The sequence below is a fragment of the Danio aesculapii genome, chromosome 25 (assembly GCF_903798145.1).
Source record: "Danio aesculapii chromosome 25, fDanAes4.1, whole genome shotgun sequence".
NCBI classification, from domain to species: Eukaryota; Metazoa; Chordata; class Actinopteri; order Cypriniformes; family Danionidae; genus Danio; species Danio aesculapii.
In genome coordinates this window covers 34,408,835-34,429,591 of record NC_079459.1, presented here as the reverse complement: position 1 = coordinate 34,429,591, position 20,757 = coordinate 34,408,835, and the positions used below count along the sequence as shown (strand labels likewise).

The 20,757-nt window shown below is 34.7% G+C and overlaps 1 protein-coding gene across 1 annotated transcript in view; it reads right to left on the bottom strand.

Moving 5' to 3' along the window:
• The window catches only part of si:dkey-82f1.1 (DENN domain-containing protein 2A), an 87,195-nt gene extending 66,847 nt beyond the window's left edge, over positions 1 to 20,348 (bottom strand). Inside the window, exon 1 of the mRNA XM_056452240.1 lies at positions 20,257 to 20,348. The gene's annotated coding sequence lies outside the window, so the exon portion shown is untranslated. The remainder of the gene's footprint in view (positions 1 to 20,256) is intronic.
• Positions 20,349 to 20,757: the final 409 nt, after the last annotated feature.

Sequence of the window (20,757 nt, the reverse complement as noted above, 5' to 3'; positions counted from 1 at the left end):
ATTTCAAAGCAGAAATCTGAGCTGGAGACATCAGCAAAGTCTTCTACAGGCTCTTCTAACTATTGGTTTCCAACTATTCTTTAAATAAAGTCAGATATCATGGAAAAGGCCATCTGATTTTAATCGGAAGAGTATGAAAACCAATGTATGCATTAATGATATTACACAGCACCTGAAAATAGTCCCTAACTAAGTAAGAGCACTGTGTATTATCATCTGACTTACAGGGTTGTGATCTAAACGAAGTGCTATTGGCTAATTTTAAAAGGGGGAGGAGCTACTATATGGCCCTCCCTTTATTCCTGTTTGAGTTGAGATTATGCCAAAACATCGAGTAAAAATGCACATTTCAAAAACTCTAAAAAGCAAAAATCTAAGTTGGAGACATCAGCAAAGTCTTCTACAGGCTCTGCCTACTATTGCTTCCCAACTAAATAATAAATAAAGTCAGAAATAACGAAGAAGACCATATGACTTTAATGCGAAGAGGAGGAAAACCAATGTTTGCATTAATGCTATCACACAGCGCCTGAAAATAGTCCCTAACTAGGCAACAACACTGCATAATATCATCTGACTGACAGAGTTGTGATATAAATGAAATACTATTGGCTGATTTGAAAAGGGGGAGGAGCTACTATATGCCCCTCCTTCTATTCCTGTTTGAGTTGAGATTGTTAAAACGTTAACTCAAAATGCGCATTTTAAAGACTTTAAAAAGCAGAAATCTGACCCTTATACATCAGCAAAGTCTTCTACAGGCTGTCTCAACTATTGCTTCCCAATTATTCTTTAAATAAAGCCAGAAATCACGATGAAAACCATCTGATTTTATTTGGAAGTGGAGGAAAACCAATGTATGCATTAATGATATTACACAGCACCTGAAAATTGTCCTTAACTAGGTAACAGCACTGCGTAATACAATCTGACTGACAGAGATGTGATATAAACGAAACACTTATACAGCCTTATACATCAGCAAAGTCTTCAACAGGCTCTCCCAACTATTGCTTTCCAGCTATTCTTTTAATAAAGCTAGAAATCATGGAGAAGACCATCTGATTTTAATCGGACGAGGAGGAAAAACGAATGTATGCCTTTCCTCGGTTTCCAAATACAACTGAAGGTCGTGAAAACTTTCAGACCTTCATTTGGACTCCATCACTCTGGCGGTTTGGTTTACATTCACGCTGGAAATGTTGATCTTGAGAGTGAGCTGAGAGAGCAAGAAAAAGGAAAGAAGGAGAAGAAGGGAAAGAGGAGAGCAGAGGAGGAGAGAGAAACAAGAGGCTCTGTTGCTGACTCCGGAAGAGGACTTTCCCAAGCTCTGGCCACGCAGGGCTCCGGTGGGAATAGCGCAGGGAATTGTAGGAATCTGTCTGCAGTGAGGCGCGCAGGGCCACTGGGAATGATCAGGCGGAACCACAGAAGCGTGAGGGAAAACAGGAAGTGTAACTGGAGATCTGGCTCCGAGTCAAGCCAAGAAGAGAGGAAAAAGTTGGGATTTGTGTAGCTGAAGTCAGAAATATTAGCCTCCATGTATATTCCCCCCCCCCCCCCCCCATTTCTGTTTAACAGAGAAGATTTTCTTCAACACATTTCTAAACATAACAGTTTTAATAACTCATAATACCTGATTTCTTTTATTTTGCCATGATGACAGCACATAATATTAGACTAGATATTCTTCAACACACTAGTATTTAGCAAGTGACATTTAAGGGCTTAGCTAGGTTAATAAGGGTAAAGTTAGGGTAATTAGGGAAGCCATTGTATAACTGGTTTGTTCTCTAGACAATCAAAGGGGGCTAATAATATTGACCTTAAAATGGTTGTAAAAAAATTTAAGGCAAGTTTATTCATATAGCACATTTCATACACAGTGGCAATTCAAAGTACACACCGCTGTATCAAATTTTCTCACTTTACTCTGGGACTTCCCCATCCCATTCCCCATAGACATTTAACTGACTATAAGAAACTTTGCAAGTACATGTCAACTTACACTAACTCTAACCCCAACCTAACAGCCTACTTATAATCTAATGAGAGTTAGTTGCAATGTAACTTAAATTCAACAAACGTACCATCAAAAGAAAGTGTGACCTTATTAAATTTATTAAATAAAAACGTTTTATTCTCCTTGTTGGACATTTTTCCACTATATAGAGGTGTCACACCAAAGAACAACAAAACTTAACAATTGTACACTGTTTAAAACATCTGTTAATGACCACTTTCAGTATTTTGTGATTCACAAGTGTTTATTTATGGTTGTGAATTGCATTATGGGATGTTGATCTCTGCTCTGTCAACTTTTGATGTTGATTTGAGAAAATGTTTATTTAGATTTAGGGATAAAATATCTATGATACAAATTATATGTACATTTATCCATGCAAAGAAAAAAAAGTTTTGTATAGTTTTGTTGTTTGTATGTGCGTGTATTGCATATACATAAAACAGTTGAAGTCAGAATTATTAAACCCTCTGAATTATTAGCCCCCCTGTTTATTTTTTCCCCAATTTCTGTTTAACGGAGAGAAGATTTTTTCCAACACATTTCTAATCATAATAGTTTTAATAACTCATCTCTAATAACTGATTTCTTTTATCTTTGCCATGATGACAGTAAATAATATTAGACTAGATATTCTTCAAGACACTTCTATACAGCTTAAAGTGACATTTAAAGGCTTAACTAGGTTAATTAGGTTAACTAGGCAGGTTAGGGTAATTAGGCAAGTTATTGTATAACGATGGTTTGTTCTGTTGACTATTTTGAAAAAAATATAGCTTAAAGGGGCTAATAATATTGACCATTAAAGGGTGTTTAAAAAATTGAAAACTGCTTTTATTCTAGCCGAAATAAAACAAAGAAGACTTTCTCCAGAAGAAAAAATATTATCAGGCATACTGTGAAAATTTCCTGAATCTGTTCAACATCATTTGGGAAATATTTAAAAACAAAAACTAAATTCAAAGGGGGGCTAATAATTCTAACTTCAACTGTTTTTAATAACAGATTTCTATAGAAGACAAAGAAATATTTAACAATTTACTGCATTTTAATTGATGTCAATACGAATTATATTCAATTTTAAAAATCCAATGTCAAGTCAACAACCCATATCCATTTCAAGTGGATTCTGGGTATAAAGCTTCTAATCCTCTGAAATCCAGCTTTTTGTTCATTCGATTGCTCAGGGTCAAAACAACTCTGGGAGATTCCACTAAAATGCATTGTTTCATCGTAATCAGACCAAACACGAGTGCACGAGATGACCTCTCCTCACCCCATTCATCCCTTCATATTTTCCAAGTTTAAGAATACAATTGACGAAACCAGAAGCTTGGCCACATGACTCCCACAAAAGAAATCCTGTGGTTTTCCCTTGTAATGCAGGAGATTCAGAAACTGGGAAACAGCGTGTTCCTCTGCAAACATGAGCTGTAATGCATCAGTGGGTGTTATACAGAAATTTCCATCATTTTCAGAGTAGCACTGAGCCTTGGCGTTGATATTTTAAAAAGGGCTTTTCACCGAATGCAATTTGAGAGCCAATTGGTTAGTTTGACATCAGTTATCCAAACCACACCTGTCCATTTTATTCCACAACTTTCCCTCTTCTTACAATCTGCTAATGTTCCGCTGTGACGATCCCAACACAAACATCATCCCGAAATGAGTCGTCTCAAGAAGGTAAAGCTAAAATCTGCAGAAAGTTGCACCAAATAAAGTCTTTGGACACTGAAGAACGAAATTTTTCTATGCGTTTTTTTTTCAATCCAGGCTCATTGCGGATACCCAGGGCTACATTTCTGGGGACAGTGAAATACATGACCAGATATATGTTTGCTTGCAATAATTGTTTTTGCAAATCCACCAGAGGCCACTGTGTACACTTTTTGATGATCTCAAATTTCTTTTGCACGTCCTCTTCTCATGTAAATCCACCACGGGTGCAATATATACTTCAACCGACCAGGCCAGCTTGCTGTCGACTGAATGACTGACCGACTGACTCACCCACCCCTTCCCTAAACCTAATTTTTAAACCAGACTGTTGCTTTACCTGATTTCTGGAACTGTTCTTTGTGAGACTTGAATCCCGTCGTCGCTGTCTACTCCACGTCGCATCCCAAGTCCATCAGTGTATGTGGCGAGCAACTGGGCAAACTAGTAACACCGGAGAAGCCATGCACATGGAGATAAGGGGTCGTCGGTAGCACAAAAAGGAACAGAAGCCATCGGCAGCGTCATACTACATAGTAGTGTTCGTTTTGCAGACGAAATGGAGCTAAATGTATCTCTGGGTACTTTTTTCACACTCTCTAGAAATGTAGACAGGGGTACTTATCCACAATGAGCCTGTGTTGTTGTTTTTTTCTTTGTTATGCAAACAAAACCCTTGCATACTGCGTTCAAGCCATATTAATTAATTCAAAGCTTAGTACAAGGCATATTAATTAATCGGTTGCGAACCAAAAAAATGGCAAAAAAATTCAACTCAAGCAGTAATGCTAAATGTGACTGACAAATGCTATCTTGCGGCAATTCGCAACTTCTAATTTAATGGCCAATTCGTATTCGTACACTTTAGGAAGATTTGCTCATCCACCAGTGAGGTTTAGGGGCGGAGTTTGGTGCCACGCCCACTTTAAAAATCTATTTCATACGCCGTAATACCTACAAATTATCCACTAAACTCACAAAACAAAAAATAATGAGTTCAGGCTGAACTGACACCATGTGAGGTCGGATTTGTTATTTAATATGCCAATATGCAATGAACTTAAGGGGGTCGTTCACAAAAAATGTGTCGTTGCATTACAAAACACAGCATTTAAGAATGGCTTAAAAGAGGGCCTTCTCTGCCATGTCGAAGAGAATAGAATAACAAAGAGGCAACACTCTTGTGCAATTTGGGAAACAGCCACTAGATGGCGCGGCGACCATTTTGGAATGAAAATTCCAATAGAACAACAGCATATTATAAGTCTGTAAAACAAACTATTAAAAGTGCTGATGATTGTGATAGTAGGTGTTGTAGTGTCGTCTTTCAGGTTGTATCTCAGCTTTAATGCGCTTTTTAAATAAATAAATAAAAAGCAAAGCAGCTGCTTGCCATCGCGACAGCAATAAGATCAAATGGACGACCGATCGCTTTCATTCCAAAATGGCGGAATCACAGGGATGTTGCTTGGCGCTGCTGTTGCAATGGAGCGTTCTTTTGAGTGTCGCCTCTTGGTGATTCTAAGCTCTTTGGCCATGTTTATGTTAATATCGAATAAAACAGTTGTCATGGCAACTTGCTACTGTAAACAGAAGCTTGCAATGCTTGCCCCGCCTCGAAGTTCTGATTGGTCCACTGCTTTGGAACTGACATTGATGAGTGGCGCTGCATGTAAACACGATAACAATAAAGATAATGATAAAAATAGATTTCTAAAAACCATTCTGAATGTAAAAACAACAGCAGAGTTCAGACCGCAATTATAAAGATGACAGTATAGAGAAACTATATTGTTGGCATTACTTTCAGAATGATTTTTTCTTAGCTAATGCTAAACTGAAAGCCAGGTAGAATCCACTGAAATATAAAGAGCGCTCACAGTTTAAAGCGGACATTGTGAAGAAGCTCTGCTTGAGGTTAAACCCTTTTTTCAAAGATTATTTAAAACTAATGACTATCTAGTAAACAGTTATACAGAATGCTAAAAATACATTGAAGCTATTAAGCTAGTTAGCTATTAAGCTAGTAAGCAAGACTAGAAAACTGACGGATAAAAATAAAGTATCTCAGGTATCAGTGCTAGATTTAGCATCTTTGTCTTTTCTCCTTTGAAAATGCTGGAAAAAAATAGTTTGTTGTATTTTTACCTCTACAATGACTACAAACGCTAGAAAATAGTTTAATTAGAGTAATACATTTTCAAGTATAGACTGACTGATCAGATGCGCTTGTAGCACTCTGAGGACATCTGCTGGTTAGAAAGAGTTTACACCAAATAAAAAGCACAAACTAAAAATAAACAGTGTGGACGCAAATATATTTATCGTTATATTTATATTTGACTCGCTTGGTGTAACGCTCATTAAACACGTGTTTGCATATAAAAGTAGCACATTGTAATGGAAAAATGCATTTTAAATTTTGCATGTGAATCTCCTGAGACTCCACAACAAAGAGACCGTCTCGACATGACCCTGTTATTCTAAGAGCGCAAAGAAAAAAGGCTATAGTTACAGAATGTGTATTCTTCTAATGTGATAACCTGATACAGGATTAGCTATCCAGGTTGTGCATGTGTCATAGCAGGCAACGTGACTGTAACAACTGAAGCATTGTGCAAAATCTCAGCCAGGTGCACAGTCTCCACCTGCACAGAACAAACTGCGTAACCCACACACCTCTGACAGGGGAAAAAAGAGCTTTGATACCTAGATAAATGAGAGAAGGAACACAATGAACTTTAGTAATACCCTTCTATTTAAGAGTAAACATTGAAGGTGTTGGTGTGCCAAAGAGGACTTAAACTATGTACCCACGTCAGAGTAATTACAAGTAATTAGATTCATTAGTATTATTTGTCCCTGTATATGTTTGATGCACCAAATACACATTTAATAAATTCACATTTTCTTTGATTGGTTTTTTTTACAGAAGATTAAATTTGGCGCAGAATTGCTGCACTTTAAAAAAATGCAGGGTTCCACACAATTCATTTATTACGTTAATGTAACAAATTTAAGTAGATTGAATATGAAAAATTAAGTTGCCCTCAAAAATCGTTAAAAAATGTGTTGTTTAAGCTCATTTTAAATAAGTAGTTTGAACAAGCGGCGACGCAGTGGCGCAGTAGGTAGTGCTGTCGTCTCACAGCAAGAAGGTCGCTGGTTCGAGCCTCGGCTGGGTCAATTGGTGCTTCTGTGTTGAGTTTGCATGTTCTCCCTGAATTCGGGTGGGTTTTCTCCGGGTGCTCTGGCTTCCCCCATAGTCCAAAGACATGCGGTACGGGTGAATTGGGTAAGCTAAATTGTCCGTAGTGTATGAGTGTGAATGAGTGTGTGTGGATGTGATGGATTGATGGAGCTGATGTGTGTGGATGTGATGGACCCAGAGATGGGTTGCGGCTGGAAGGGCATCCGCTGCGTAAAAACGTGCTGGATAAGTCGGCGGTTCATTCCGCTGTGGCGACCCCAGAATAATAAAGGGACTAAGTTGAAAAGAAAATGAATGAGTTTGAACAAGCAGCGAAATTTTCTTTTTTTTTTTGAGTGTATATAGATTCTGATTAGGCAAGGCAAGGCAAGTTTATTTCTATAGCACATTTCATACACAGTGGCAATTCAAAGTGCTTTACACAAACAGGAATAAAAGAAACAAGTATAAGAAAAATAAAAACAAATAATAAAAATGGTTAAAAAAATAAAATAAATAAGCATAAAAACAGATAAAATGTGTTATAAAAGAATGAAAAAGAAGAGAAAAACATAATATAGTGTGATCTGTGGGACGTAGCACAGTGCTCATTCAGTAAAGGCACAGCTAAACAGATGTGTTTTCAGTCTTGATTTGAATGTGCCTAATGTTGGAGCACATCTGATCATTTCTGGAAGCTGATTCCAGCGGAGGGCGCTGTTAGTAGCTGAAAGCAGATTCACCCTGCTTTGACTGAACTCTTGGAATTTCTAGGTTATTTGATCCTAAAGATCTGAGTGATCTATTAGGTTTGTATTCAGTGAGCATATCTGTAATGTATTGAGCTCCTAGACCATTTAGTGATTTATAGACCAGTAATAATACTTTAAAATCTATTCTGAATGTGACTGGGAGCCAGTGTAAAGACCTGAGGACAGGTGTGATGTGCTCTGATTTCCTGGTTCTGGTCAGAATCCTGGCCACAGCGTTCTGGATGAGCTGCAACTGTCTGACTGTCTTTTTGGGAAGGCCAGTAAGGAGGCTGTTACAGTAATCCACCCTGCTGCTGATAAAAGCATGAACAAGTTTCTCTAAGTCTTCACTGGAAACAAAGCATCTAATTCTTGCAATGTTTTTGAGATGATAGTATGCTGATTTACTAGCTGCTTTGACACGACTACTGAAACTCAGATCTGACTCCAGAGTCACACCAAGATTTTTAGACACATTACCCCACATTGAAAGCTAAAATATGGCAATAAATGCAAATGACATATATGACAATGACATACACTGTAAAAAGAGGTTAGTTACTTTAAAAAAGTGAGTAAACCCATTGTCTTAAAAGCAACAAGGTGACTGTACTTTAATAGTGAGTAAATTAGTTAGGAACAATTAAGTTGACTTAACTTTATTTTATAATTATCCACATAATTCATGTACTTAATAATTTCAAGGCAATGGGTTTACTCACTGTTTTAAGTAAAGCAAAGTAATATATTGTTACCATTTACAAGTTAATATTTGGATTTTGTATATATAAAATAAATACACGTATAATTTGAAATACTGCGAAAATGGCCACTTATTGTTTCAACCATTGGAATTACAAATATTTACATATTTGTTCAAATATATAAGCTTGCATTTTACATCATATATGGCCATATATGAACATACATCATTATATGTTATGTATTTGAACATAATTGTACATATTTATCATTCAAATGGTTAAAAAAATCAAAAATGTATATGTAAGCGATATTTTAGCTATGTTTCTAATATATGTTGCCTATGTGACATATTTTATATATGTGAAATCAAAATATGAACTTGTATGCATATATTTCCACATTGTCCCAAGTTATTAGGTAGCCTTAACTAATATGCACTAACACTGAATTTATTATAGGAAATATTGTTTATAATTTACATGTCAAAACTTATGGAGTTGATTAAAACAGAAATTAATAAATTGAAATTGTGTTTTGACATAAACAAATTGTCATTAAATATGAGTAAAACAAACGTTATGTTATTTGGGAAAATATAAAGTAGCCATAATATAGATTTACATATTGATAATGAAGTTATAGAAAGAGTGTATGCAATTAAGTTTCTTGGTGTTGTACTGGATCATAAAATTTGTTGGAAACTGTAGCTAGTGAAAACTGTAGCAAAAATGTATAAAGTAAGATTTATCCTGGACAATAAATCAATGTATATATTATATAACACACTTATGTTGACATATATGAGTTATTGTGTTCAGATTTGGGGGAATACATATAAATCTAATTTGCGATTCGTATGTACAATGCAGAAAAAAGTTATTAGACTGATAGAACATGTGGGGTATTTGGAGCATACAAATCCTTTATTTTTTAAATTGAAGATACTTAAGTTCAATGATCTGGTTACATTTAAAACAGCACAAGTTATGTTTAAAGCTAGGAAGAAATTACTGCGAAATGCATACAAAAGTTTTTTGATGAAAGACAAGAGGGGTATAATCTGAGAGACGAAATACATTTTAGGAGGTTGAAAACAAGGACAACTTTAAAAAAGTTTGTGTATGTCTGTCTGTGGTGTGAAATTATGAAACAGTCTAGAACAGTCGCACAAACGATGTCAGGATATTAATCAATTTAAAAAGTTGTATGTATATATATATATATATATATAATTAAAGGAATAAAATGATGAAGGTGATTAAAAAAGGATAAAATGAGAAAAGTATGATGGAATTTTAATTAATGGCTACTTGCAGTACTATGTTTTTTTATTTATTTATTTATTTTCTTTGGGTCTATGTTACAAAATGTAAAGGTACAAACGGAATCAAACATATAATTTGTCAAAAATGCCAAAATGATAAAATATGTCTCATGTAAAAAGCAGAGATAAGTAAAAGAGGAAATAAGTTTAAGTAAAAGACGAATGATGTATGTGGTAATGGGGTGGGAAAATAATCATCCAGCTCCATTTTTGACAATGTTGAAATGTAATCTTTGTTAAAGATATTTTATGTATGATATTTCTGTTCGAAAATAAACAAATCAAATCAAATAATTTTGTTATAATGTACTAATTATGTTCACTCAAAAAGATATGTTTTTAAAATGAGCTGAAACAACAAAATTATTGAGCTTTTTTTGGGGACAACTTGAGTGTTTTATGTTTAATACACTTAAATATATTCATTCATTCATTTTCCTTCGGCTTAGGGGTCTCCACAGCGGAAAGAACCGCCAAGTATTCCAGGATATGTTTTACACAAGAGGATGCCCTTCCAGCCGCAACCCAGTACTGGGAAACATCCATACACACTTATTCACACACATTACACTACGGCCAATTTAGTCCCTCCAGTTCTGGGAAATCAAAGCACCCAGAGGAAACCCACGCCAACACGGGGAGAACATGCAAACTCCACACAGAAATGCCAACTGACCCAGTCGGGACTTAAACCAGCGACCTTATTGCTGTGAGACAACATGCTAACTATTGAGCCACCGCGCTGCTCCACTTAAATAGGTAAAAGCTAATGTTAACTTAATTCCTTCATGTTGACCCAGCACAAATCAACTGTGTGGAACCCAGCATTTTTTACATTTTTACATGTAATGAATTTCTGTAATGACATCTTTAAATACTGTTGACCATCCCTTACACCTTAATCCAGCCTTAAACCTACCAATACCACTAAACCTTACCAGTAATGTATACTGCAATGCATTATGAACACAGTAAGTACATTGTATTTATGTTTTGATGCCAGTACACAGTAGTTAAGGCCACCTAATATAAAGTGGGACCCAGATTTCTATAGGCGACCTTTGACATCAACAGCTACAGACACTATGTGGGAGTTTTCTCCTCCCTTTTGGAGCCGATAAACAAACAGGGTGCAATGTTGAAAGCCTTAAGTGTTACAAGATCAATCTCGACCAGTAAGAAATGCAGAAAAACGTGACTGAGAGTTCGGTGAATTGCAGAGCGTTGACTGGAGTCATGTGAAAGGGCCTTCAGGCTGCACATCTTGGATGGTTTGCTGGTTCCAACAAACTAATTGGATGCAGATTGGATGTGTGCATAGCAGCGAGAACAGGGGGGAAAGGCAGTGTTAAAGTGTTTCAGAAGGTAAAGAGGTATTTCAAACCACCCACGCAAGGAGAGGAAGAAGAAGAAACATCCCACGTTCCAGATGGGGAAGGATATATTGTTTTACTCGGCCTCACCCACATTCCCCCGTTTATTTCCTTCTTGTTCTTTATGTCCTGACACTTCCACATCACGTCCCTTGTCATTGCACTGCTACTACAAACAACAAAAAATAAGGGCAGGCAATCTTGGTGTGATTCTGGAGTCAGATCTGAGTTTCAGTAGTCGTGTCAAAGCAGTAACTAAATCGCCACACTATCTTCTCAAAAACATTGCAAGAATTAGATGCTCTGTTTCCAGTGAGGACGTAAACCTGATTTATAATTGACGCATTCCCTAGTTCACTTGAGTGCACGTGGCGACTCTGACGTCAGGTTCGCTTTGGGTGCGCGTGACATGATTTCGGCTGGTGGAGCACGCAAATTTTTTTGAGACTCGAGCGAACAGTTTGCGTGGCGCCGCGTTTGATTTGAGTTGAATATGAAACACTTTGAAGAGATTTTGTCTGAAACAGGTACGACTGTACAGACATCTTTATGATCCGTCCATGCGTGATCATAGGGAGAACCAGATGACCAATAATTCTTGGCTAGAAATTGCAACAGCATTGCGAAAGTAGGTGAGTTTTTGTAGAAAAGTTTGGAAAAACTGGAGGGATGAGTTTGTTAAAACCAAAATAAAAAGGCCATGGCAAAAGTGGAGACCCGGGTGGTTTTAATACACAAATAGAGAATATGTTTTTCCACCATTTATAGGTTTTACACTGATGTATCTATTACAATTTTGAATTTAGTTAATAGTTACTAAACTGAAATGGGCGATTCATTCCGCTGTGGTGAGCCCTGATTAAATGAACTACTCTAAAAAAAAGAAAATAAATGAATGAATGAAAACTAATATGAAGTAAAATGTTACTTCTTTGATAACTGGAAAAGAATAGTTGAACCTGCCGGTTTACAATATACTGATGCCCTGTTTTTCTAGGCTTTATTTGTGGTAATGGTCAAGAATGTTGGGCTATTACTGCCTTTTTAGCATATGTGGACACAAACTAGTCAGACGTGTGAATTGTGGAGTAAGCTAAATCTAAAAAAAACAACCCGGGCTCATTCTGAGAACGTAGTCACGGGGACGTTTCTGGAGACCGCGAAATACGTCCCGGGAGGTACGTATTTGTGCAGTTTTTGTTTTCGCGAGTCCGCGAGAGGCGGCTGTGCGCGCTTTTTCCCGCGCCGTTCTCGCGTAAACCCGCTAGAGGCCGCTGTCGAACGACCTTCTGCCTGTCTGCCTGGATGACAGAATGATTGACCGTGCGACCGGCCAATTGGCTGACCCACCCTCCTCCGTCCCTAAACCCAACCAACGACGATTCACAAAAGCCGTCCAGAAAAAGAAAAGCCCTCGTCCGATTTTTACCACGTTTTTGGATTTTGACCACATTCTCACCCTGTGATGAACTTGTTCGCTTCATTTTTTGGATTTTGTTTTTGTTTTCTTACCTGATTTCTGGAACCGCTCTTCCCCGGACTCGAACCCGGTCGTCGTCGTCGTGGTCAGCCCCTCTCTGCGCCTCGAGTCCGCCAGAGTACACGAAGAGCTAACCGGACAAACTGGTTGCAGCGGGAAAGCCCACCACACGGAGGCGAGCGGCCGGCAAGCGCCGAAGGGAACGGCGTCACACCGCCCCGCAGCGTTCGCTTAAAAAAATGAAATGCAGCCGTACGTATCCCCGGCTACGTATTTCGCGGTCTCCAGAAACGTCCCCGGGACTACGTTCTCAGAATGAGCCTGGGTTGCAAAAAAACATCATCATATTTTTTTAGTAAGTGTACTTTTTTGGCTTTTATTTTTACCATTATAAAAAATATATTTGTAGAGCAACTCATGTTCTGTTGTCATTGATATTTAACTTTAGGTAGAACTGTGTGAGATATGAACCAAAAGCAAGCGATGCATCAAAGTTTGATTTTAAAAATCTTGAATTGTTTTAAAAATCTTTGATAATATTCTAATAAATTATTTAAAAAAGTTAAAAATCTTGAATGATATTAATGAGATGACATAGTTCCCGAAACGTCCCAACTCTATGTTTATCTGTCTGATTTTACAGTCGGTCTCTTTTGACCGTGCCCTGTCATTTTACAGAATATCACTACGGCGAAAGCATCAAGTATAAAAACCTCGTCTGTTTCGTGAGGTGTGCATGCAGTCAGCGGAGGTCCATGCTGCTAGACAGAAGTATAAATCAGCCTTTAAAGAAACTTGTTCATGCTTTTATCAGCAGCAGGGTGGATTACTGTAACAGCCTCCTCACTGGCCTTCCCAAAAAGACAGTCAGACAATTGCAGCTCATCCAGAACGCTGCGGCCAGGATTCTGACCACAACCAGGAAATCAGAGCACATCACACCTGTCCTCAGGTCTTTACACTGGCTAAAATAGATTTTAAAGTATTATTAATTGTCTATAAATCACTAAATAGCCTAGGATCTCAATACATTACACTGCTCACTGAAAACAGATCACTCACTGTGCCTTTACTGAGTGAGCACTGAGCGACCTCTGACAGATCACACTATTATGTCTTTCTTTTCTTTTTCATTCCTTTAAAATCTGTTTTAGCACATTTTAATCTGTTTTAATCATTTTTATTTCATTGTTTCTTTTATTCTTGTTTATGTAAAGCACTTTGAATCACTATTGTGTATGAAATGTGCTATATAAATAAACTTGCCTTGCCTTGCCTTGCCTTGAAGATTTGTCTCTTTCTCTTTCTAACTACTCCAGAAGCCACTGAACCTTGACGGAGACGGCATCAGAGCGACAGCTTGCAGGCATGGAGTGGGGGCTGGAATCTCCAAGAGTTATAAAAGGAGGAGGAAGATGGGAAGAGGAGGAGAAGGGGTGGAGGTCAGTAATCACGGCATCTGTGTCCCGTTTTTCCTCCATGCTGACACAAAGCCTAGAACTACTGAAACCCTTAGCCACCAGAATTCCCTCACACGCACCACGGGGCACATTCTGCAGCCGTTGCCGTAGTGATGACCAGCGGCGGGTCAGTGTGGCAGGTCAGAGAGGCTGGGTTGTTGCTAGAAGGGATACAGCTGCGGCCAGAAGTTAATAATAATAATAATAATAATAATAAAATTTGTATTATTAGAACGTCTATTAGAAGTTCACTGACAGCCCAAATTTAGCCTTGTTTTAGCCAAACTGTCTTTGTTTAGATGTCTATTAGATTTTCACTATCAGCCCAAATTTAGCCTTGTTTTAGCCAAACTGTCTTTGCTTAGATATCTTATATATTGTCACTATCAGCCCAAATTTAGCCTTTTTTTAGCCAAACCGTCTTTGTTTAGATGTCCATTAGATTTTCACTATCAGCCCAAATTTAGCCTTGTTATAGCCAAGCCGTCTGTGTTTAGATGTCTATTAGATGTCTAATAGATTTTCACTATCAGCCCAAATTCAGCCTTGTTTTAGCCAAGCTGTCTTTGTTTAGATGTCCATTAGATTTTCACTATCAGCCCAAATTCAGCCTTGTTTTAGCCAAACTGTCTTTGTTTAGATGTCTTTTAGATTTCCACTGACAGCCCAAATTTAGCCTTGTTTTAGCCAAACCGTCTTTGTTTAGATGTCTATTAGATGTCTATTAGATTTATACTGACAGCCCAAATTTAGCCTTGTTTTAGCCAAACCGTCTGTGTTTAGATGTCTATTAGACATCTATTAGATTTCCACTGACAGGCCAAATTTAGCCTTGTTTTAGCCAAACTGTCTTTGTTTAGATGTCTGTTAGATGTCTATTAGATTTTCACTGACAGCCCAAATTTAGCCTCGTTTTAGCTAAGCTGTCTGTGTTTAGATGTCTATTAGACATCTATTAGATTTTCACTATCAGCCCAAATTTAGCCTTGTTTTAGCCAAACCGTCTTTGTTTAGATGTCTATTAGATGTCTATTAGATTTTTATTATCAGCCCAAATATGCGTTTTAGCCAAACCGTCTTTGTTTAGATGTCTATAAGATGTCTATTAGATTTTCACTGACAGCCCAAATTTAGCCTTGTTTTAGCCAAGACGTCTGCGTTTACATGTCTATTAGACTTCTTTTAAATACAAAAATTGCTCATTTTCAAAAGTTTGCCATTTTAGACCACCAAAACGCTGATGTTGTGGAAAAAACTGTCAAACGCATAATAAAATTAAGTTTTTTGTTGAATTTTTTGTGTAAACACCAATCTAGTGACAACAAGACAACTACATAGCAACCATCCACAACACCTTAGCAACCCCATACCTACACCCTAGCAACTGTACATCAAAACGCTTAAAATATTTCCAACTTCTCTTCCTTTTCTACATGTTTAAGCACTACTAAATGTCTACTTGAGTTCCAGTCACCAAAGCAGATGGAAAAGCGTCCTCCTGTTGGCTCCATTCCTTCTTCTTCAACTCATCCTTTGACCTCGTGACTATTTATGAGAGTCATTTAGAGGGAGCCATTAGTCACAGAGCAGAGCCAAACAACTCATCCTATCAGCCTGCATTCAAACGATCCTACCCAGAAAATCTGCACGCACACACATGCACACTCACACACAGACACACACACACACACGCACACACACACACACACACAGAAATCAAAAACACACACACAGGCATAAGCAATCTCAAACATAGACACACACACACACAAAGAAATCAAACATACATTAGTTCACACAAACACAGAGAAATCAAACACACACTCACACATACACTCACACACACACTTACACGAACACAAACACTGAAAACTGGTAATAACTCAGAACAGTTATGGATGAGCAAATTAATGCATCACCTGATGCAATCTTTGTTCATGAAGAGTTTTTTATATAAATTTTAATAAAATATCATGTAATTATAATAATAATGTTTATATATAATATAATATAATATAATATAATATAATATAATATAATATAATATAATATAATATAATATAATATAATATAATATAAAATAAAATAATATAATATAATATTAAAATTTGAAATATTAGAGAGACAAAAACAAACAGGTAAACAAGACAATGAGGAGATAGATAAATAAATAAATAAATAAATAAATAAATAAATACAAATAAATAAAAAATATATATAAATAAATACAAATAAATGTAAATATAAATAAATATGAATAAATAAATAAATCGATAAAAAATGAATAAACAAACAAATAAATAAATATAAATACAAATAAACAAATATAAATAAATAAATAAATAAATAAATACAAATAAATAAATATAAATAAATAAAAATATAAATAAATAAATATAAAAATATAAATAAATAAATAAATGGATAAATAAATGAATTAACAAACAAACAAACCAACAAACAAACAAATAAATAAATAAATATAATTAAATAAATATGAAAAAAATAAATAATAAATTAATATAAATAAAATAAATAAATAAATAGAAATGAATGAATGAATATGAATAAATAAAAAAAAAATAAAAGGAATTAAATAAATTATATATTCATACACCACAAACCTTCACCAGATCACTAAACCAACCCTCATTATATTTAATCCCAAGAAGAAATTTTTATTGATTAATCAGCAAAAACACGCGTCCATTTTTAATCTGAAAATTCACATGCAAATTCTTTTGATTTTTTTTAATGCAAAAAAAATCCTAATAATCAATATAAATGAGACAAACTTTGTGATTGTTAAATAAATGCTGCGTCTGATTATTAGTATTTAAATGCACAAACACAAGACCAAAAAATAAGTCAGAAGACTGAGTTTGAGTCTAAAAACCATCACTGGAACTGAAGTCAGCACCTTTTTAATGTGTCATATTGAAAAAAACATGGGATTATGAAGATTTCTTTTCCTGAGTTACGAAAAAACTAAAGATTTCAGTTGTAAATAGAAGTTAGCAATAAAAGCCTGAGTGTGAGTCACTGCATTAGCCAACAGAACTGAGAATCAGAAGAGTTCACCAAATATAGACATAAAACCACTGATTTACAATTGATCCAGCACTCTCAGTTCTGTTGCCACTGAAGTCATTTATGAATTGTGAAGTCGTGCCTCCTCTTCAACACTGAGTGGTCATATTTTAAGTTAAAGAAACAATAAAAAAAGTAATGGTACGTTTGTGGTTCAATCATGAAGTATTTCTCAGATGTCTTATTGAGGAGATTCTGTTCTTTAAAGGGACACAACATTCTGTCATTGCCGTTTTAAACCTTTATAAGCTTTTTTCTTCTGTTGAAACACTAAAGAAGATATTTTGAAGAATGTTGGAAACCTGTAACCATTGACTTCTATAGTATGTGTTTTTCCTTGTATGGAAGTCAATGGTTACAGGTTTTTTAAAATATCTTCTTTTGCGTTTCTAAATAATTCGAGACCACGCCAAACCTGTTATCAAACCATCAAACATTTTTGGATTATTATTTTTATTTCGCCTTTGTTTGTATCTCCTCCTCTTCTGTGCTGTGCAGAAAAGCATGAGCTGTTGTTCTGTTGGCTGTAATCTCTTGCAGCACTTCTTCAATTACACACTATCTGTCCGCTCTTGGCCAGGAATGCACACATTTCAGTAGTTCACTTTCAACAAGCATGCTTAAAAATACAATGACTGCTCAAACAAAGCAGCATATGCTTCCATATCAGCAGTTTAAAGAATGCACATATATAAGCTCACAGACATTTATATAGACATATTTAAATCATGACATTATAAAAACTTTGGTAACCATTCACATCATTTACTACTGGCGTATTGCCTGCCTATTTTACGATATTAACTGTTTATTAGCACTTATGAAGTATGTTGTTATTTTATATTTCTAATAATATCCTATACCTAAACCCAGGTATTAGCTTACTCACTATTAATAAGCAGCTAATTAGTAGTTTATTGAGCTAAATGTTTAGTTAATGGTTCGTTAATAGCATGAGTTGTACATTAAAATAAAGCATGAGCCACACTTTAGATTTCACACATATTATAAACATATTCTAAAACATATAATGACTAAAGAAGAGCAAAAGTAAAAATATTTATTTGTTTAAATTATTAAAATTTCGGATAATAAAATAATTACTTTTGTTTTTTACTTTTGGTCTTCTTTAATCATTATATGTTTTAAAATATATGATTAAAAATGTTACTATGTATATAAATAATTGTGTATATATATATATATATATATATATATATATATATATATATATATATATATATATATATATATATATATATATATATATATATATATATATATACATATATACAGTTGAAGTCATAATTATTAAACCTCCAGAATTATTAGCCCTTCTGTTTATTTTTTTCCCCAATTTCTGTTTAACAGAGAGCAGATTTCTTCAACACATTTCTAATCATAATAGTTTTAATAACTCATCTCTAATAACTGATTTATTTTATCTTTGCCATGATGACAGTAAATAATATTAGACTAGATATTCTTCAAGACACTTCTATACAGCTTAAAGTGACATTTAAAGGCTTAACTAGGTTAATTAGGTTAACTAGGCAGGTTAGGGTAATTAGGCAAGTTATTGTATATTGATGGTTTGTTCTGTAGACTAAAAAATATAGCTTAAAGGGGCTAATAATATTGACCTTAAAATTTTTTTTATTTATTTTTTAAAACTGCCTTTATTCTAGCCGAAATAAAACAAATAAGACTTTCTCCAGAAGAAAAAATATTATCAGACATACAGTGAAAATTTCCTTGCTCTGTTAAACATCATCTGGGAAATATTTAAAAAAGAAAAAACATTTCAAAGGGGGTTTAATAATTCTGATTATTTACGTAAGACCAATATGTAAAAATCTACACACAACATTTTTACTTTTGTTTTTTTTTTGTTTTATCATTATATGTTTTAAAATATATGATAAAAATGTTATAATGTATATAAATAAGTGTATATAAATAAATGTATATAAATAAATGCAATTATATGATTTTAATGTTTTTAAAACATAGTGTCTAAAGAAGACTAATACGTATAAATATAAATTCTTTTGATTATTTAAAAAATCTGAAAATAAAATAATAAAATAAAAATGCAAATTTTACTTTTGGTCTTTAATCAATATATGTGATAAAATATATTATAATATATCGAAACTATATTTGAATATATTTTAAAAACAAATAATGACTAAAGAAGAGCAAAAGTTTTTTAAAAATGTAATAAAATTATTACATTTTTTTTACTTTCGGTTTTCTTTAATTATTATATTTAAATATATTTTAAAATATTTAATGAATACAGAAGACAACAAGCTAAAATATTCTTTATTTATTAGTATTAAAAATTCAGATAATAAAATAATAACCTTTTTTTTTACTTTTGGTTTTCTTTAATCATTATATGTTTTAAAATATATGATTAAAATGTAATATACAGTATATAAGATTTTTTAAAGAAAATGTCTGAAGTAGACCAAAACATAAAAATATATATTTTTAATTATTTCAAAAAATCTAAAAAAAAAATAAAATACTTTTTACTTTTGGTCTTCTTTATTCATTATATTTAAATATATTTTAAAATATATAATGAACAACAAGCTAAAATATTCTCTTTTTTAATTATTAAAATTTCAGATAATAAAATAATTACTTTTTTGTACTTTTGGTCTTCTTTAATCAATATATGTTTTAAAATAAATGAGTAAAATTATGTATTAAGTTATAATTATGTTATTTTGTATATAAATAATTGTATATAAGTACATGTATATAAATAAATGAATGTAAATATATGTAAATAAGTGTTATAGTATTTATATAATACTTTTGGTCTTCTTTAATCATTATATTTAAATATATTTTAAAAGATATAATGACTACAGAAGAAAACAAGCTAAAATATTCATTTATTTATTATTTAAAATATCAGATAATTAAATAATTTGTAAAAATGTAATGGTCCTCAATCGTTATATATTTTAAAACAAATAATGACTACACAAGACACAAAGGAAAAGTTTATCAAATAACTTTAACAGCAGAGTGAATGTGTCAAATGCAATTTTGGTTTTGTCAGATGCAGTTTATTCCCCAGTGTAAACTCATATAAACACACACACACACACACACACCCATACCTTGCTCTGTTGCTTGCGCCCTGCAGTAGTGCAGTGGTCTCTCATTTTGTGAAATCTGAGCCCAGGAAAGACGGCATCCACACTCATGATCCGCTCTGCTATTCCCTTCTGCTGTCTGCTCCTCTGCTCCAGCACACGCTCCAGCTCTTTAAATCCTCTGTTTGTGTCCTGCGAGCAGAAGAAAAGCAGTGGCTGTGATCGACTCAAACTCCAGCTGCAGGAAAACTTTATCAGCCTTCCTCCGCTCTCTCATTCTGCTTTCCCAGATTCCCACCCTCCTCCTCCTCCTCCTCCTCTTTCTCTTTCCCATCAGAGAGTTTCTCCTCCTCCAAACCCCCCGCTGCTGAACTAATCTGCAGCTGGACGAGGGATTGGACGCCTGGTTGCCGTGGAGACCGAGTGTCCTGCTTAAGACAAGACACTGCAGGTGAACTATAGATATCAATATGCTTATTGCCGAGATGATTGATTACATTAAGAATCGCAAAGATTGTATGGCAA